A 16,854-nucleotide genomic window follows, 5' to 3' on the forward strand; every position below is an offset into this window, starting at 1 on the left:
GAGTTTGGTTTCTTGAGTCTAGCAAAATGCAGGCTGGAAAAAGATATATTTGTTGCTTACAAATACCCTGGAGGGAAGTACCAGGAAGAGAGAAGAGCTATTTGAGTGAAAGGGCAGTGCTGGCAGAAGAACAAGTGCCTATAAATTTGCCAGGAATACATTTCAGCTGGAAATTAGAAGAAGGACTTGACTGTCCAAGAAGTGTATCTCTGGGACTGACTTCCAGGAGATTTTATGGGGACAAAAAACCCAACTTGTTTTAATGCAGAAGTGAGACAGCTCTTTACCACAGCTACCCCAAGCAGAAGGGGATTGGACAGTATGGGTCAAAAGGTCCCTATTGGTCCCTATTTTCCACTGTGCTCATGTGCCCATCTTGTTCAACAACCTAAGGTTTCACACTGATGGTATTCAGTTACCTTTGAGTAGCTGAATAACAAAAAAAAAATTTGTTTTCCTTATTTTGCTGACTAGAAGATCTCACAGCCAAGGCCTGGTGCTGTCCCCCTGGGTACTTTCTGGCCCATTTTGTTGAAGAAATTGCTGAGGACAATCCCAAGCCTGTTTCTGGATGAATACATGCCACATGAGTCAGACCATCTAGCATGTCTGTGGAGAAATGGGCCAAAGGCTCCAAGCTGTCCTATGCACTGAGATCAGCTCTGCTCCTGCCCGGGGTGGAGAGAGATCACACATTATGCAAATGTTTTAATGCAGAAGTGAGGCACTGCACATCAAGGCTTCACTCCTGCAATGCAAGGTGCTGCATGAACACATCATAAATTACTTTTTTGGTGTCTTTTTGGGACTCTTCTCTGTGTTGAGGAGCTAGAGATGAAGCTTGGGCTTGGAGAAGGGTGGAAAACCATGATGTGCAAGTGTCAGGCTGGTGATGAGCAGCAGCTTGGGGCAGCTTGCTTGCTACCTGCCCAGCACTTCATGCAGTACTCACTTTTGTAAGGTCATCTGAAATATGAAGAAGCCCAACCCAGAAGAAAAAATTAAAGTGAGCAGGTATGGCAGAGGATCAGCTGGGTGAGGTTAGGCATGTGACATTTAAGTCCTCACTTAAAGCAGCTTAAATGTAACCATGGGTGGAATTGGCAGTGGGAACCTCAGTCCCAGCCTGGAGGAGCCACCTGGAGGTGGCTCTTACAATCAGTATGTTCTGAGCACCCCTGAGGGACAAGGAAGTTTGTCCTTCCTCTGCTTGTAACAGGAGACTCCGGGCAGATGATCTCAGAAAGTGTCTGGATGCAAAGCATTAGATAAAGACACCTTTTATGTACATTTTTGCTTTCAGATTTAATGAAACACCACTGACCTTTGTTTTCTTTACCTCTTCTCCCTGGCATACAATGTCACTCAGCTTGCAGTACCATTAGGGTGGTTGTTCTCTTCATGTAGCACTGTAACTTTACACAGCAATTTGTCACCGTAGATAAAACATCTATGCTGTCTCAGGCTGTGTGCAAGTTAAAACAGGCATGGCATGCAAATCCAACCAAAATTCAAGAGTTCAAGTTCAGAGGAGTCTGGAGGAGAGGAAAGAAGGGGGAGTGCTTTAGGAGGATAGTTTTGCAGAGGTCTGCCAAGGCAGAGCAATGGTGCACTCACAGATGAGACGAGGGAGGGCTGTCCAGGAACAGGGAACACAGCACAGAAGGGCAAGAGTGGGAGCAAGGGATGTAAGGAGGGATGTGGAGGAGAAATGCAGGGGAAGGAGGTTGGAGGAAAAAAATTAGAGAGCTAACAACACTGCTGTTGTGTGCTCAGAAATGAGAAGGAGCCCAAGATCACTGTAGATAACAGAGTATGGCTGCTACATCCCACACCAGAGTCTCCCCTTCATTGCTGGGCAAATGATCAAATGTACACACAGACCTACAAAGTATTTGTAGAGGCTTCAAGGTGAAAGACACCAATAACAGGAATTATTACTGTTGACATTAAGTAGCTGAGGAAGTTTTCACTTGGAAATGCACCTGGGTTTTGTCTCTTCTCAGCACAGTTGTTAGTCAACTGTAGATCTGCACAGGAGTTTCTTAAGTGCATATCTTTGTATTTAACTCAGCCAGGTGGTTTGGGTTTGCAGCAGCAGAGAACCTCCTGTGTTCACACCCATAAAGCCCTTACTCTTAGCACAGCAACTGAATGTATATGCTTTGCTCAGTTTTATATTCCAAGCACTGAGTAAACCCTCAACAAATGCTGTCTTCAAAAATTGGCCACACACCCACACCAGTCAAACTTTCCATGGAGTCAGAACCTCAGAAATCCCTCACCATGAAGGAAGCACTGGCCTGGTCTGAGTTCATTTTAGGAGAGTAGGGAACAAAGAGAGCACATTCATCAAATTTTGTCTAGGCTAATGATACTGGCCTGAAATTCAACCTTCTACTTTTTCTTTAGATTTTATAGCCTTGATAACCAGCAACATCTTACTCCTAAACCCTACATGGAAACAAACTTGGAAGTAAGACTAAAAGAAATCATACTCTTACTCCATCTATTTGGGCACAAATGCATCCCTCTACAATGAGTTCTCTGTGCCCCTGAGGAACTGGTGTCTCCAGGGAGCCCCGTTTGTGAAACAAACAGGGATGGGGCAGCCCTTCTCCACAGGGCCTCAGGTTGTGCAAAACAGCTCTCCTCCTCCTCCTTCTTCTCCCATGAGAAGGGAATTAATCACAAAAGTTGCGTGAAAAGTTGTGCTACCCTGCAGCAGGGCAGGCAATGAGGCAAGAGGGGCAGGCAGAGCATGCTGAGTGAGGCACATTCCAGACGTGGGTGCAAGAGTAGGGAGGGAGCCATGGGGCAGCAAAGCAAGCAGGTCTCTGGCTGCACATGGCTTTTTACACCCAACGAGCTCAAAAACCCTTTAACTGGGTACCCAGGGACAGCCTGGTGAGCACAGCAGGAGCTTGTGCTGCTCCCTCCCTCTCCTGTACTTGCGACTCCAGGCTGGTTGGGAGATAAAGTTATCTTTAGGCTGAGGAGAGGACTGCACTAATGCCTAGCTGTTGATGCTATCCACTGGAGAGCCCACTGTGCCATTGGAGAGGCCTCAGCTCCCCGGGGAAGGCAAATTTCTGCTGTCAAGGGGCTGTGTGAGGGCACGGAGCTGTGTCGGCAGGCAGGCTGTGTTTGAAAGATGCAGTGCACAGCAGATGTCCAAGAGACAGCCAAGAGGTGGGACTGAGGCAAGGCACAGGGAATGAGTCATCCACAGCTGAAGCCAAGCAAGGCCTGAGCGTTGAGACAAACTGTCTAAGATGAGAACACGGCCAGAGCCAAGTGGGAAGGAGAAGAAGTCTTCCTATCAGGGAAACAGCCAGAGAGATGGAATAAGGAGGACAAACAAAATCAGAGCACTACAGAAGTGTAGGGTGCAATAAGGACCACCCCTCACCAGACTGGTGGGCTTCCAGCTTGGTACACTGCCTGCAGCAGTGGCCAGGAGCAGATGTCCAAGGAAAAAGTGAAGAAAACCACAACAGGCGTGGAGTGTGACTTTCCCCAGAGGACCCTCCCATCCTCTGGCACTCCACAGCATAGCAACTCCCCGAGCCAGAGGCTGTGCCTGCAACATTCACAGCCTTCAGGGAGTTTTCTCCTCTGAACCTGATTGCTTTGCAATCCCCTCTGTGCTTTTGGCCTCTGTCTGAATTGGCAGGAGTGAACTCCACAGCCTGATTGTGCACAGGGGAAAACACAGGGGAGAAAGGGTGGGATGGGGGAAAGCTGCTGAGAAGTGTGGGAGGATGGAGGGGAACCTTCTGGGAAAGGATCCATTGCATCAGCCTGTCCAACCATTTGCAGAACCCTTCTAAAATGGCAAATTGAGGTCACATCATTGTGGTGCACTCCTAAAGCTCTCATGTCAGCCCCTTGGAGGGTCCAAGACATCAGCAGTGCATTTGAGTGGACTGCCCCAAGCGTAGCTCTGTCAAAAGGGAAACTGTTTCTGAGAAAGAAAATGCCAAAACCAATGACTTTCAGCACCAAGAAGTTTGTTTTCCCTCCCAAGAAGCCTGCGGTCCCCACAAGGTCAGTTCCTCTTCAAGAGAGGAGCTCCAGGCACTTGGACAGTGTGCATTGGTGCTCCTTTCTGGACACCTCTGTGCTAATCTGTGTTAGAGAGACTAATTTGCTCTAGGCAGAGCAAGAGGATAGGACAAAGGCTTTTTTCCCCAACCAAAATAGTAAAGCAATTCTTTTTTCCTCCAGGAAAGGGGCAGCAAATGAAGGTATTATGCCGTTTAAAAGAGAGGAGGGGGAAGTATCTGAGTTACAAAAGAAACCGGCACGTTACAGCAAGGGAAGCTGCAAGGTACAAGGCCACACCGTAAAAGAAAAAAAAAAAAAAAGAAAAGGCATTCAAACCCTCTCCAGCATCCATCAAAGCGATAACGTTATTGCATGGTACTTTTATAGTTCCCTTGCAGCTGCGGCAGCAGCTTTTCAGTGGGGCTGGACTTAAAACGAGCCCAGAGCCAGCTCTCTGCTGCTCCAGCACCGGCAGACAGGCCTTTTCCACCCCCTCCTCCATGCACAGACATGCACAGCCTGTAGCAGTGACTCCAAAATTCATTTCACCCTTTAATTGGATTTCATGGAGGAGAGCGAGGCGCAGATGGGGAATGGCCGGGGCTGTGGGGGTCCCTGGTGCCTGGTGGGACAGTGACAGTGCAGAGAAGGACAGGGCTGCTGTGGCAGTCCTGCATGAGGCAGGACCCACAAGCACGGTGTGGGTTCGGTGCTCTGCTGGCCTGGCGAGCAGCAAACGCTCTATTTCTGGTGTCAATTTGCAGCGAGCGCGAGTCGCTTCCATTTCATCGCACTCAGAAACGTCTGGGCTTAACTAGGTCACATTTCCTAACTGTATCAGAGGCAGAGGCTTGTCTTGTTTGAGAAATTTAACTAACCACCCTGGAAGAATTTGACTGAGTGGTGCCACGAGTGTCCAGGATGAGATGACTTCCCCTGAGTTGCTCTGGAGGAGTGAAGACAACCTGTGCCAGGGACCAAATGCTGTTTACAGTCCTACTGCTTTAAGATCCTATGTGAGAAGCAGCTCCTTCCCAGCAGGATGAATATGTGTGTCTCTGAGACAAGCTATTTCCACCTTGCATTTTTACCCCATTAGTTGCCAAGGCACAACTTTTGTATGCTGTGTTTATTTTGCAGACAATGGCACCAAGCAGTGAAAGCTACGGGGCAAGGAGATTCTGCAGCCCATGTGCAGGTGGAAGACCAAACCTCAGTCCTGGGTGCCAGTGAATAGGTGGAGAGGTAAGAATTAGCAGACATTTCAATGCAAACCCCAATCTCCTCTGCCTCTTTCCCCCACTGCTGTGGGTGGCACAGCCAGCAACTCAGCCCTCTTTTGTGAAGAAATCAGATGGGTCCCACATGCTGGCTGCTGGTTTCGCCCTGTTGGGGGAAACACTCACCTTCCCTCCCAGCTCAGCATCACCTTTGCACTGTGAGCACTGCCATGCCTCAGGGAAGAGCTGCAGGAAGCCTTGAGGGCAACCCTCTGGAGCTACAGCCCAGTCAACCTGCCCTGCCAAATCCTGACCCTCGCACAAAACAGGAATGTTTGTGATTCACCTACATGGACAGCCCTACCCTGCATCATGCTGGATTCTTGGTTGTGCACAATGTATCTTGCACTCTCATCCCCCGGGCTGATGCTACACAGCTGAAAAGAATCCATCCTTTTGCCCACATTAGCCATCTTGGCCATCACTGTCCATGGATGTCTCTTTGATTTTGGCTCATTTAGGAGAATAAACTGATTTGTCTTTGTTTTTCAAACACTTCACCTTAATCCTCCTGATATAGGTGGGAACAAGACAGTCTTTATTTTCAGTCTCTCTGCATCCATCACTTTCTCTGCTCAATTTTGCTCCACACTATTCATCTGTTACGCGTGCAACAAGAGGATGTCTCCAGTCCATAATTCACCTGCTCTGCCTAGACAGCAGAAAGGTGGTATTTTCAGCATAGATTTCTTTTTTTTTTTAACACTGTTCTTTATATAGCCAGCCATTTTGTTCTCTTCTGAGCCAGCTGCTGCAGACTGAGCAGATGTTCCCAGTGAGCTGTGTGTGGTGACACCCAGCCTCCCCCCACCATCACCCAGGCAGCTGTGGTTGATTATGAACCCAGAGAGGCTGTGATGCCATCGAGGCAGCCTTCCCCACCGTGTGTGTCAGCAGCAAGGGTCACCTGCCTCTTACCTTGGGTAAGTCCCACTGGGTGCCTGCACAGTCTTCTCTATCCTAAATTATTTCATACCATCTGCAAAACTTGCTGCTTCACTGCTTCCCCCACTTTTCCAAGTCATTAATAAATATTAAGCATCAGCAGTGTGCTCACAGCTCACTGCCCAGTCTCCTCTCTCCATCCCTGGAGGAAGAATGAATCCCTTCCCCCTTTGCCACCAGTGAGACCCCCAGCATCACCTCCCATCTACCCCCACATCATCCCCACCTGGCTGCAAGGGGCTCCAGCCCTCACAGAGCAGCTTTGGAGGGCTGCAGGGGTGTTTTTCTCCCTGGTCAGCCCATGTTTCTAAAATTGGAGCACAGGTTGCCCGACCTCAGCTGACTCACTCAGCTCCTCCACATTGCAAAGCACTCAATAATTCACAATGCTAAATGGCCCCTTTGGTTCAGGCTGAGCTTCCCATCCCATGGGATGACAGACACGGCATCGCCAGCTCCTGTTCCCTTTCTGCTCTGCAGCCAGAGCAGGACTGCAGCAGTGACAGAGGCCCCAGGCTGGCCTCCCAAAGGTCCCGAGGTGCTACCCAGCCCTCTGAGGATGCTGTACCCCTTCCCATGGGGGAAGGAGGATGCAGTGGGCTGTGGAAGGGTAGAGGTCAAGAAATCCCTAAAAACTGGCCCTAGTAGGGATTTCTCTGCTGACTTATTAGGCAGGAAAAATGTGAAGCAGTATGCCCTGGCTCTTGAGGGGTGCTGAGGGCACTCCCCTTCCCACCTGCCTCTGCATACAGCCCAAGAGCAGGCTGAGATTGTGACAACTCCCCTTGTCATACCCAGAAATCCCTCTGTGGGGCTTGAGACCCTCCTCCCCCTTGCCCAGGGGTTAGTGATGGCCACCTGCACAAAGCTGCTGTCTGTGGGGAGTGGCATCCAACATTTCATCTCTAGTTTCCAAGGAAGGGAAGGCTTGTTTTAATTTTGTTGATTATCTATTTTAAAGAAAAACATAAGGAAAGTAGGAACTTTGGTCTGCACATCTCTGAAGCACTGCTGCATACCAGATGTAGCTGTGGACATCGTGTCTGTTTGCCCAAGGAGCAGAATATCCCTCCTATTTCACCACCTTCCAGAGTTCTTTTGTATCTCTTGTCCACCTCACATCCTACCTTCCAATACCTAAAGGGACCCCACAAGAAAGATGGAGAGGAGCTTTGTACAAGAGCATGTACAAGGGGGAATGGATTCAAACTGAAAAAAGGCAGGTTTACATTAGATATTGAAAGAAATTCTTTACTGTGAAGGTGATGAAGCTCTGGAACAGGCCACCCAGAGAAGTTGTGGTTGCCCAGCCCTGGGAGCTCCACCAAGGATCTGCAGTGCAGGGTCTTCTGCCCCTCTCCAACCTTGGCAGGGGGTCAGGCTGGGGCTCTGTCTGCATTTTGCTCAGCCCATGATACATTTAACCAGACTTGTCATTGTGCAGGGAAATCAGCCACTCATGCAAACTGCAAAGCCTTGTTCAGATGCTCACTTTGAGAGCTTAGCCACAGAAAAAAGTACAGTGCACACACAGTACATGACTTTAGAGCAATCAAAATGTGCTCAAGAAAAAGTCAACTTTGCAGACATAAGCTAAGAGAGGTCGTCATTGCAAAGGTTACTTCCCTGCTTAATTTCAGCCTTTCATTCTCTGGGGTTTTGGCCAAAAATCTGCTAAGAACATCACTACTTTCTTCCTAATTGGTTGAACCACATTTCTTTTCCAGAGAAAGCCTCCTTCCTGCACAGACCCAGGCTGGAATAATGACCACTGCTTGAAAGACAAGCATTTTGAGCGACTGAGGAACAGGGGATTAGAGAGAAAACGAGTGCCCTGGTTGCCCCTCAGCAACCCCCACGCCTGGTGCTGTGTCCTCACAGCCTGCCTGTCCTGCAGCAGGGCACTTCCCTCTCTCCTTGGCAGAGCTGTGGATTCAAGCAGTGGTAAAGCCTGTTTTCCCTAAACACAGAAGGGAAACAAAGGAGCGATTCCCCAGTTACTCTTTCAGGATTGCTTCCCCTAAAACTCTCTAAAGCAGTGCTACAAGCCTTTTCTTTGATGTTTGCTTACATCCTCCTTTATCTGCTTCTGTGACACTTTTGTGGCTTTTCTGCAGAGAATGATGCAGCTTCCTCCTGTGCTTTGCAGTGGCCTCCTGTGCTTGCACTCAGTTACTCTCTCCTCTGGTCACACCTCTCCTGACACACTGTGTGCACCGTTTGCAATTTGGATAGCAGCTCCTATCATTTCAGCTGTATATTTCATAAAGGGAATCTGTATGGAGGGTTTTATATGTATCTTGAAAGAGAGTAGCTTTTAACAACAGCTTTTGCTGACCTCTCTGCTGTAGCCAATTCATTTTCATATAACTCATCTAGGACTAAAATCTATACAAAATATCACATGCTATCCATTCCTGAACATTTTTGCCTAAGGTTTTCTGTTACTTTGAGGTTTTTTTCTCATGTAGGGTCAGGAATGGCACTACTGAGAGAGGGTTTATAGATATTGCACTATTTGTATTATACTACAAATCAAACAGGGGAGAGGAGGATAGAAGGAGAGAGAATGAGTAAAAACTCTTCTTTTTTTCCAAATCAGCTTGTACTGAAAAGGCAATTATTATTTCAGGGTAGTCTCCTTCTCTTAGACCTCTATCAAACTTTTCCTATACACATTTCTCCCCATTTGGTTAACATTCTATGAGTCTGATCACAGACTTCATGGTGCTCCTTGGAGAAATTCATGCCCTCAGCCCATGACATGTCCTTGATCATCTGAATCTGCACTTGAATACAACTGGCAGTGCTTTTTCTGATATATATGCAGAAGTGATGGCACCAAAATCTTCATGGGCTTGTCACAGCCTGGATAGGTGTTGATATTTAAAAATAAATAAAAAAAGGAAATTAAAAAAATGAGGGGAGGGATGACCAGGCAGCTCTTCAGGCAGCCAAAAGATTTCATTTCAGTATTGTCAAAATGAAACATTCTGAACAATTTTTCATTTCTTTCCAAGCCAGAAGGTCTTAAATCCTCATAGATGGAATAAAGAAAATGAAATACATGGCTTTGCCTCTTTGCTTTGCCATGTTTTAAGTTAGACTATGTTTTCCTAATTTATTGTCCTGCCATGGGGTTGCCAGGAACTGCCAGTCCCTACATACTGCTGAGTTTCCAGAAGAATTAACTGCTCACAACTTCCCTACCCATGGTCTCTGCTGCAGTCCCACTGCCCTATCCAGGCAGCCACCCAGATTCCTAGAAGTGTTTCTGCCTTAAAAGTGGTCTTCTTAATATTCCATTAATTCCTCCATACAGGTTCTCTCTGCATCACCAAGCACCTTTAGCCAGCTGCACAGCAAACTGCTTCCTGGGTCTGAGCAATGCAGGCTCCTCTCCTGCACTTTATTCCTGCACAGGAATAACCTGCCAACAGGCTATTCCCACTGGAATGCTACCCAGCCTAGCACTTTGCTGGCCTTCCCTCCAGAAATGCTCAGCAGTTTGTCAATACGGAGCTGGCCTTGGCATGCCTGAAGGACAACAGCGCTGTAGTTGCTGCCCGTAAACCCCATGCTTGCTTGCCCACTGCAGCAGAGTCCTCCTGTGCCCTCTCCAGAGCCCATAATCACTGACTGATGCTGCCAAGCATCTCAATTGCAAGTTTACAGCCTGGCTAAATTGCCCTGTGCTCCCCACAGTTCTCATTCAGCATTTCCGCCGTCCCCCTGGATATCTGGATATCTCACTGGATATCTGGTTCAGATTAATTGGCCCGAAGATGGGGCAGCCTGCATTTGTCTGGATTGTTTCCTGCCCGAGCTGCTAACCTTAATAGATATACTTTTTTGAAAAGGAACGCACTGGCAGACCATCAGAAAGGAAAACTCCCTGACAGTGCAATTATAGTTTAATGTGTAATAGCCATCTGGGAGATGCTGGGAAAGCCCAGGCATTTTGGGCGTATGGAAATGCAACTTGCTGCTGCACATGGAAAAAAAATTAAAAACCCACTGGAGAGGACTTTGCAATAGTCATGGGGTGAACAAACTCTGTGTGAGCCAATAGCTCTTTTCCCTCTCCACCCCGATACCATGGCCAGGGAAGGCTCACAAAGAGACATGTAGGCCAGTGCAGGAAAGGTGGGATCACCTGCAGGCACGGAGACCCACTCCTGCTGGCGATGGGCTAAGTGAGAAAACAACACCAACTTGCCCTGATCTTCGGTTCAGTGACATTGATGGAGGGATTAATTCAAACTGATTGACCACAACTTCAGACCTCACATTGCTGTCACATATGATTAAAGCTGATCAAGTTGCTCAGTGCAGATAAATCCTCTGACAAACTCAGCGGCCGCTATCTGTCCCTGCGTTATCAGCTGGCAGCCTGGCTGCTCACGGGCGGGCTTGCTGCTCCAGTGGCTGTGACAAGTGCTTTGTGTGAAGGCATTTTAACATATGGCTGAGCTGAGACCCTTCTGCTGAAAATACCCTACTCCTCACTCAGCATTTATGTTGTGCCATTGGTCATGTAATTCATCCTAAGTCGCTCCTGGTTAGGTGACATCCCCTCCTCATCACGAGTTATTTGCAATCACGCCGGATTGTTCCACGAGCCTATTATGCAACTGATAGGGCTCTTCAGCCTGGCTTTGAGAATAAACACCAGCCTGAGAATTCAGTTATATTTATTCACATTACTCCAAAAGATAGCTTGCTTTCGTGAACATCTTTGTGGGTAGAAAATTCTTTTTCAGCAGAGTGTTTGGGAATAAAATGGGTCACAATTGCTAAGGAAGACAGGCTGCATGTTTTATTCACAAGCACATTTTGTGAACGTTTATTGCTACATACGCCCAGCTCTAGTGAAGATGGACATCTCTAGTTTTCCTTCTCATCTGCTCTCCCTTAGTTCTTATTTATGTCCCCAGGTATTAACTACATCCTATTGACATTTTCAGCTACCAACTGAAGGGGAAAAAAAAAAGTAATTCTGGGAGACTATGCAAAAAAAAGTTTACTCCCTTCTAAGCCTCTTCCTTAAATTCAATTATATCACTCTCATCCACAACAGTCTAATGGCCATTTACAGAGCCAGTATCAGATGCAGCCACACGGTTTCTGCTGAGCAAAAATTTCTCTGGCAAAACACCACTTCATTTACTGGTGAGCTGGTTTGCTCAGCGCATCTCAGCTTGACAGATTTTCACCAGCTACAGCACAGGATTGCAGGATGAGTTCAGCCACAGTGCTGACCCCATCCTTGCCTCTTGGGGGATGCTGGGGATCCTCTTTTGCCCTCTCAGCCCCAGAAGCTCTCCCAGAGATTTATCTTCCCTGGCCAGGTAGCAGGGGTAGTTGGGGTTTTATGAAGATTTCTGTGTGGAGTGCTCAGACTTCCAGCTTTTCAAGCCATTCTGAAATAGTGGGAGACACAGTCTCTGACCAAATTCACACACCACTGGTCACAGTCCAGCTCAGCCACCCTGCTTTTCAGGAGGGCTTCTTACAACCCCTACCACTAAAGACTGGAGAGGACTTCCTGTGTTACAGGAGCCCAGATTTTCATTCCTGAAAGGTCTTGAATCTGAAGCTTATTTCATCAGTGTGTTTGGCTCAGCAGGAGTAAAGAGACCAAGGAAATATCAACACAGGGAGGAAGTGTGAGTGTGTGTGTGTGTGTCTGTGTGTTTGTGTTAAAGCCTGTCAACCAGGAAGCAGAAAAAAGCCCATCTCCTTCTCTAGAAATCAACACCAGGAGTGAAGGATGGAGGGAATGAAGACACAGTGGCCTGGATGAGGAGGAAAAAGAGAAGGCAGAAAGGGTTTCTGGCTTAACCAGCTCTCTTCTCTAATGGCTGTTCCTTTCGTCTGCCTCAGAAAGGTCAGTGTGGAAAAGGAAAATCATTTTTAAAATTGGCTTTAAGATAAAGATAAGTTTGCAAAATAAAAACTCTTACATAAAAAAAATAAGGAGGAGGAAGAGGAAAAAATAAACAAAGAGATTCTTGGCTTTTACCTTATGTTACTATCTGGGGAATTATTCCTATTTTCCAAGATTACTTTTTTCCATGTTACTCATATCTCTTGGAGCAAACATTTGATGTGGAGCACACATGTGCAAGGATGGCTGCATGGGAGGGACCCAGTTTTCCTCACAACCACTGAGAAGCAGGCACAGGGATAGAGAAACCATCCAACACCCCCCTGGGTGGGACTGATCTTGCCCCGAGAAGTGTCACCACAAGGGATCTGGGGTAGCACTGTGCAGATGGGCACAGATGGGTCACTCTGCTGCGATGTCCCCATCTGGTATAGCAAGGCCCCCAGAGGTCCCTGTGTGCTCAGGGGCCACTGTGTTCCAATGCCTGCCATCCAAACAGGCCACCCAGCATCTCCTTCCCACTAGGAGCAAGGAAGAAGACAGACTGGCAAGGCTGCTGCCCCTAAAAACAAAACAATCTCCTGCCACCCCTCCTGGACAAAAGTCTGTGAGCACTACACAAACCAATTCATTAAGCAAGGCTCACTGCTCTTCTTTGAGGTACTGAGTTATTATTTCCATGTTACAGGCAGGGAAACAAGGATGGAGCGAGTGAGGGTGTTTGTGTGGGATCCCATATGTTCTCCATTACAGGCCATGGCACTTCCTGGCTGCAGCACGGCCTGGCTGAAGTGCTAAATAACATCCAACATTTGTTCTTTTCGTATGTCCACACCAACCAGTAGCAGGAAGCACAGTTGCAAACTCATGGAAACCTGGGAGGTCTGGAGAAAGGTTTGGGCTCCAAGAATACGTGGTCTGGGATCCAGAGAGCAGAAATGCCAGATGCATTAACCTTCTCTGCAATGAGATGCACCTCCTACCAAGGGTCAGACAGGACACAACTGTTCCTAGCTAGCCGGAGCATTTTCTTTGCAAAGAGGCAGGTTTCTAAGCAAAAGGGTGGGAGGAGAGGTGCCAGGACACTATCAGGAAAAGGGAGCAGCAACAGCAAGGCAAAACCACCACCCATGCAAAACCACAGAACATCAATGGTGGCCTCCTCACAGTTTCCATGTCTGTACATGCCTGCCCCACACATCACCGACCACCCTTTCACCAGGAGGTCAAACCATCAAGTGATGCAGCTCTTGTGCTCCCTCCACTGCACTGCCACACAGTCACTGCAGAGGGGCAAAGAGGCCATTATTTACCCAGCCCAAGCCAGGAAACACAACCATGATGATGGGCACAGAGCACCCTGTCCCAGACAGACATAGATGAGAGTGGTGAAGGCAGCAGAATTACTCATAATGAACTGAGGGATCATACTTGGACCAGCACCACCACAGTTCTGGAGGGTGACTTGGGCCTACAAGAGTCTGGATGTGATCCTCAGCCAGCCAAACCTCTGGCCCCTCTTATATTACTATAAAAGTCCCACTTAACCCCAATAAGACAAGATTTATTCTCAAAGTTTCTCTACTTAGAAACATGATGATGCCTTACAGTCTATTCATTGCATTTGGGGTTCATCGGGGATTGGACTAAATCACCTCCAGGGGGTCCCTTTCAGCCTAAATTAAGCTTTGATCCTACAGCTCTCCAATTTTGAGGGAAGAGGTCTGAGCCAAAGCACCGCTCAAGCGACAACACTGGTCTTTACCGCATAATCACTTTAATCCTCAGTGCATCTTTGAGGGAATTGTTCTTGGTTTCAGCTTGTAAAAACAACATCCCTGTGGAGACACAGCTGCAGCTGTGTTAACATGGCTGGTCACCCAGAAACTTCTGAAGGGAAGCTGAACCATTTCAACTCACTTCACAAAGAGGATGTTGCCTCACCCTCTGCTTTGAGCCTCAGAGCCATGGCAGTGGTGGGAGGGAGGGCTTTCAGTGTGTGAGCCAGATTACCCCCAAAACACTCATGCAGAGCCTAACTGGATTTCCTAAGGAGGTTAAAAAGCTGTGGCCTCTCTGTTAGCACCAACAAATCACCCTGCTTAACACATGTGTTTCACAGTACCCACAGTCACACCCAAGGGGGACCCTAGAATAAAGATTATGTTAAAAACAACCTTTCCAATCTGAATCACCTCCTCAGGATGCAAGGGGCTGTACAGAAGAGATTTCCTCTCCTTGGGTAACCTGAATGTTTTTCTGTCCCACAATGCCAGTCCAGAAGCAAAGGGAGGAGCTGGATACCAGACAGCAATTGCAACTGCCTGTGTACTGGGTTTGTACCTTTCCCACTGAACAGAAAACTGCAGGTGACAGGAAACTTGTGCAAAGACTCAGCTAATGGTTAAAACAGCAACATGCTGCCCTATGAGACTCCTGGGGCTGTGGGGCTTCCAACATCCTTTTGCCAAGACCTGACATCTACAGCTCTTTCAGCTTGCCTTGAAGGTCTCTGCACAAAACACAGCCGAGCACCATTGACCCCCATCCAGCCCAAGCCACCCATCTTCTCGGCCACAAGACAAATAATGTGCTCCAGCTCTGGCTCGCCTTTCTGCTCTGCATCATGTGGGTTTGCCTCTTGCCTTCCCACACAGAACAGCTGGCTCCATCAGGGCTCACGTGTTTCCTAAGGACCTTCTGGGGGCTGCACCGATTTTCCACTAACACTGCGCTTTGTTTATGCCCAGAGGTCTCCAGGTCAGCAAGCTGCTGGGGGTGGGGAGCCAGAGCCATTGTTTTAGTGTACACAAGAAAGGAGAGGCAGAGCAAAGCGTGCTGAAGATACTCCCCATCGTGGTAGCGCCAGCTGCCATCGCCTGACTGAGCAGATGAGAGAGCTCACTAAAAAATAAAACAGCTTATGCAAAACCTGGCTCTGTTAGACATAAATACAACTGTTGTGACTCACCATAAGGCTGGGACAGAGGCATGAAAACAGGGACAGAACTGGAAGTAGCACTGGTGTCACTTGTCTGAGGAAGCTGTCCTGAGGAGACCATGAAGGATGCACAGTACATCTGCTAGACATTGCTTCTTGCCTCATGTCTGTTATGAAGAGAAAAGAATAAATACAAAAAGGCAAAAAAAGGTGAAGAGTACATGACCAATTTAGGATCCTAACCCCAAAGAGACACCCAGCTGGCTGAGACCAGTAGAGGAGGAAATTGGGTTGAGTATCAAGGGTGCTGCTGGCACTGCACTGCAGGGACAAGCCAGTAACTTTGAATGCATTTACTCAAAGGTTCACCCCCAGTGTCACTCTCATGGCAAAAAGGTTGCTCAGCACAAGATGCTACCACCCTTAGGGGCACCACAGAGCCTGGTCATGCCTTCCCCAGAGGAGTCAGAGACATCCTCAGACTCAGGACTCCTGCCCACACCACATCACCATTGCACCACATCCCTTTCAGGTGACTTAATATCTGTCCATCTGTTTCAGTGGAGCCTCTCACAACACCTGGATGTATCTGGGGTCAGTGCAGACCAGGAAGAGGGATGGAGACACTTGGCACAGCTCTTTTTGCTGCATGTTGCCTTAGCAGTGGGACAGGTCACCACTACTGTTCAGGTATGCAAAGCCATAAGCTGATTTTGCACAAGTCAAATCCTATAAAGCCAACACTTCTCGGTGTCATCCACATACCTCCTCACAGGTCTGGTCTCTCAGTGAGAGGCAATTCACTCTGAGCAGCAGGAAGCTGTTATTCAAATGCAGAGCACAGCTGGGGAAGTAGCTCAACTCTGGGTGGAGCTGATGCCCTTTGCCCAGGGCTCAGGCCCTCCCCTTCTGCAGAGACTGGCAGCTGTGGGCAGGGACACTCCATCACTTGCAAGAGCCCCAAAAAGGTTGGTCACTGAGAGCCATGGGCAAGCCAGGCAGCAGTGAGGTGCAGGAGACCTCCCAGGAATGGCTGGTGTGCAGTGCTGAGCGCTCAGCATGGGAGTGACAGGATATCCCCATGACCTCCCCTTCCCGGTACTGCAGCACAACACAGCCTGGCTGACTGCTTCCATTCCATCAACAGGGAGCCCCTACCACAAGCTGTGCCCTCCTAAAAGCCACAAACCTTTGCTGATGCCAGCAAGCCACCCTGAAACCCCTTCTGGCCACTTAAGCCATGCACATCACTCACCATTGTCGCTGCCGCTTGTTGCACCCCACCTTTCTGCTTCTCCCTCAGCTCCCTCACATGAGCAACACCCCCCACCCATCCAACACCTCACTCAGGGCACAGGTGTGCTTAGGCAGGCTGGGTAGAGCCACCCAGTCCATCCTGGCAACAGCAGGGTCTGCAAAAGCTGTTGCCAGGTTTTAGCTCTTACACGGATGGATAATGCACCTCCTTGAGGAAAGCTCCCACCGGAGCACAGCACAGAGCATCCCCCAAGAGGAAAGTGTTTTTGTCAAAATGCTGCATTTGGACCCTTAAAACAGGGCAGGGGGATTCACTGAAGGAGCACAAACAAGAGCCCATTTTAACAAGCCACACGTCGCCCCAGGAAAATGCCTTGGACAAACATGATTTCGAGTGGCACATCTGCAGCACCTTGCAGCTTTAGTTGACAGCCTGAACAAGCAGGAGAGACAGGCATTAGAGAAAACAGAATCAGAAACAAGGGGGGAAA

The 16,854-nt window shown here is 48.3% G+C and overlaps 1 long non-coding RNA gene across 4 annotated transcripts in view; it reads right to left on the reverse strand.

Moving 5' to 3' along the window:
* LOC146768602 (uncharacterized) overlaps positions 1–16,506 on the reverse strand; it is a 35,276-nt gene extending 18,770 nt beyond the window's left edge. For 2 of the 4 annotated variants that reach the window (XR_014950373.1, XR_014950309.1), the window contains exons 1-2: positions 15,872–16,506; positions 1–15,273 (exon numbers count right to left, since the gene is read on the reverse strand). The exon at positions 1–15,273 is cut by the window's left edge and continues 728 nt beyond it. This is a non-coding gene — a long non-coding RNA (uncharacterized LOC146768602). The remainder of the gene's footprint in view (positions 15,274–15,871) is intronic. The other 2 variants (XR_014950367.1, XR_014950341.1) reach the window with 2 other exon arrangements.
* Positions 16,507–16,854: the final 348 nt, after the last annotated feature.

Source organism: Lonchura striata, chromosome 1 (genome assembly GCF_050655825.1).
Source record: "Lonchura striata isolate lonStrDom1 chromosome 1, ASM5065582v1, whole genome shotgun sequence".
Taxonomy (NCBI): domain Eukaryota; kingdom Metazoa; phylum Chordata; class Aves; order Passeriformes; family Estrildidae; genus Lonchura; species Lonchura striata.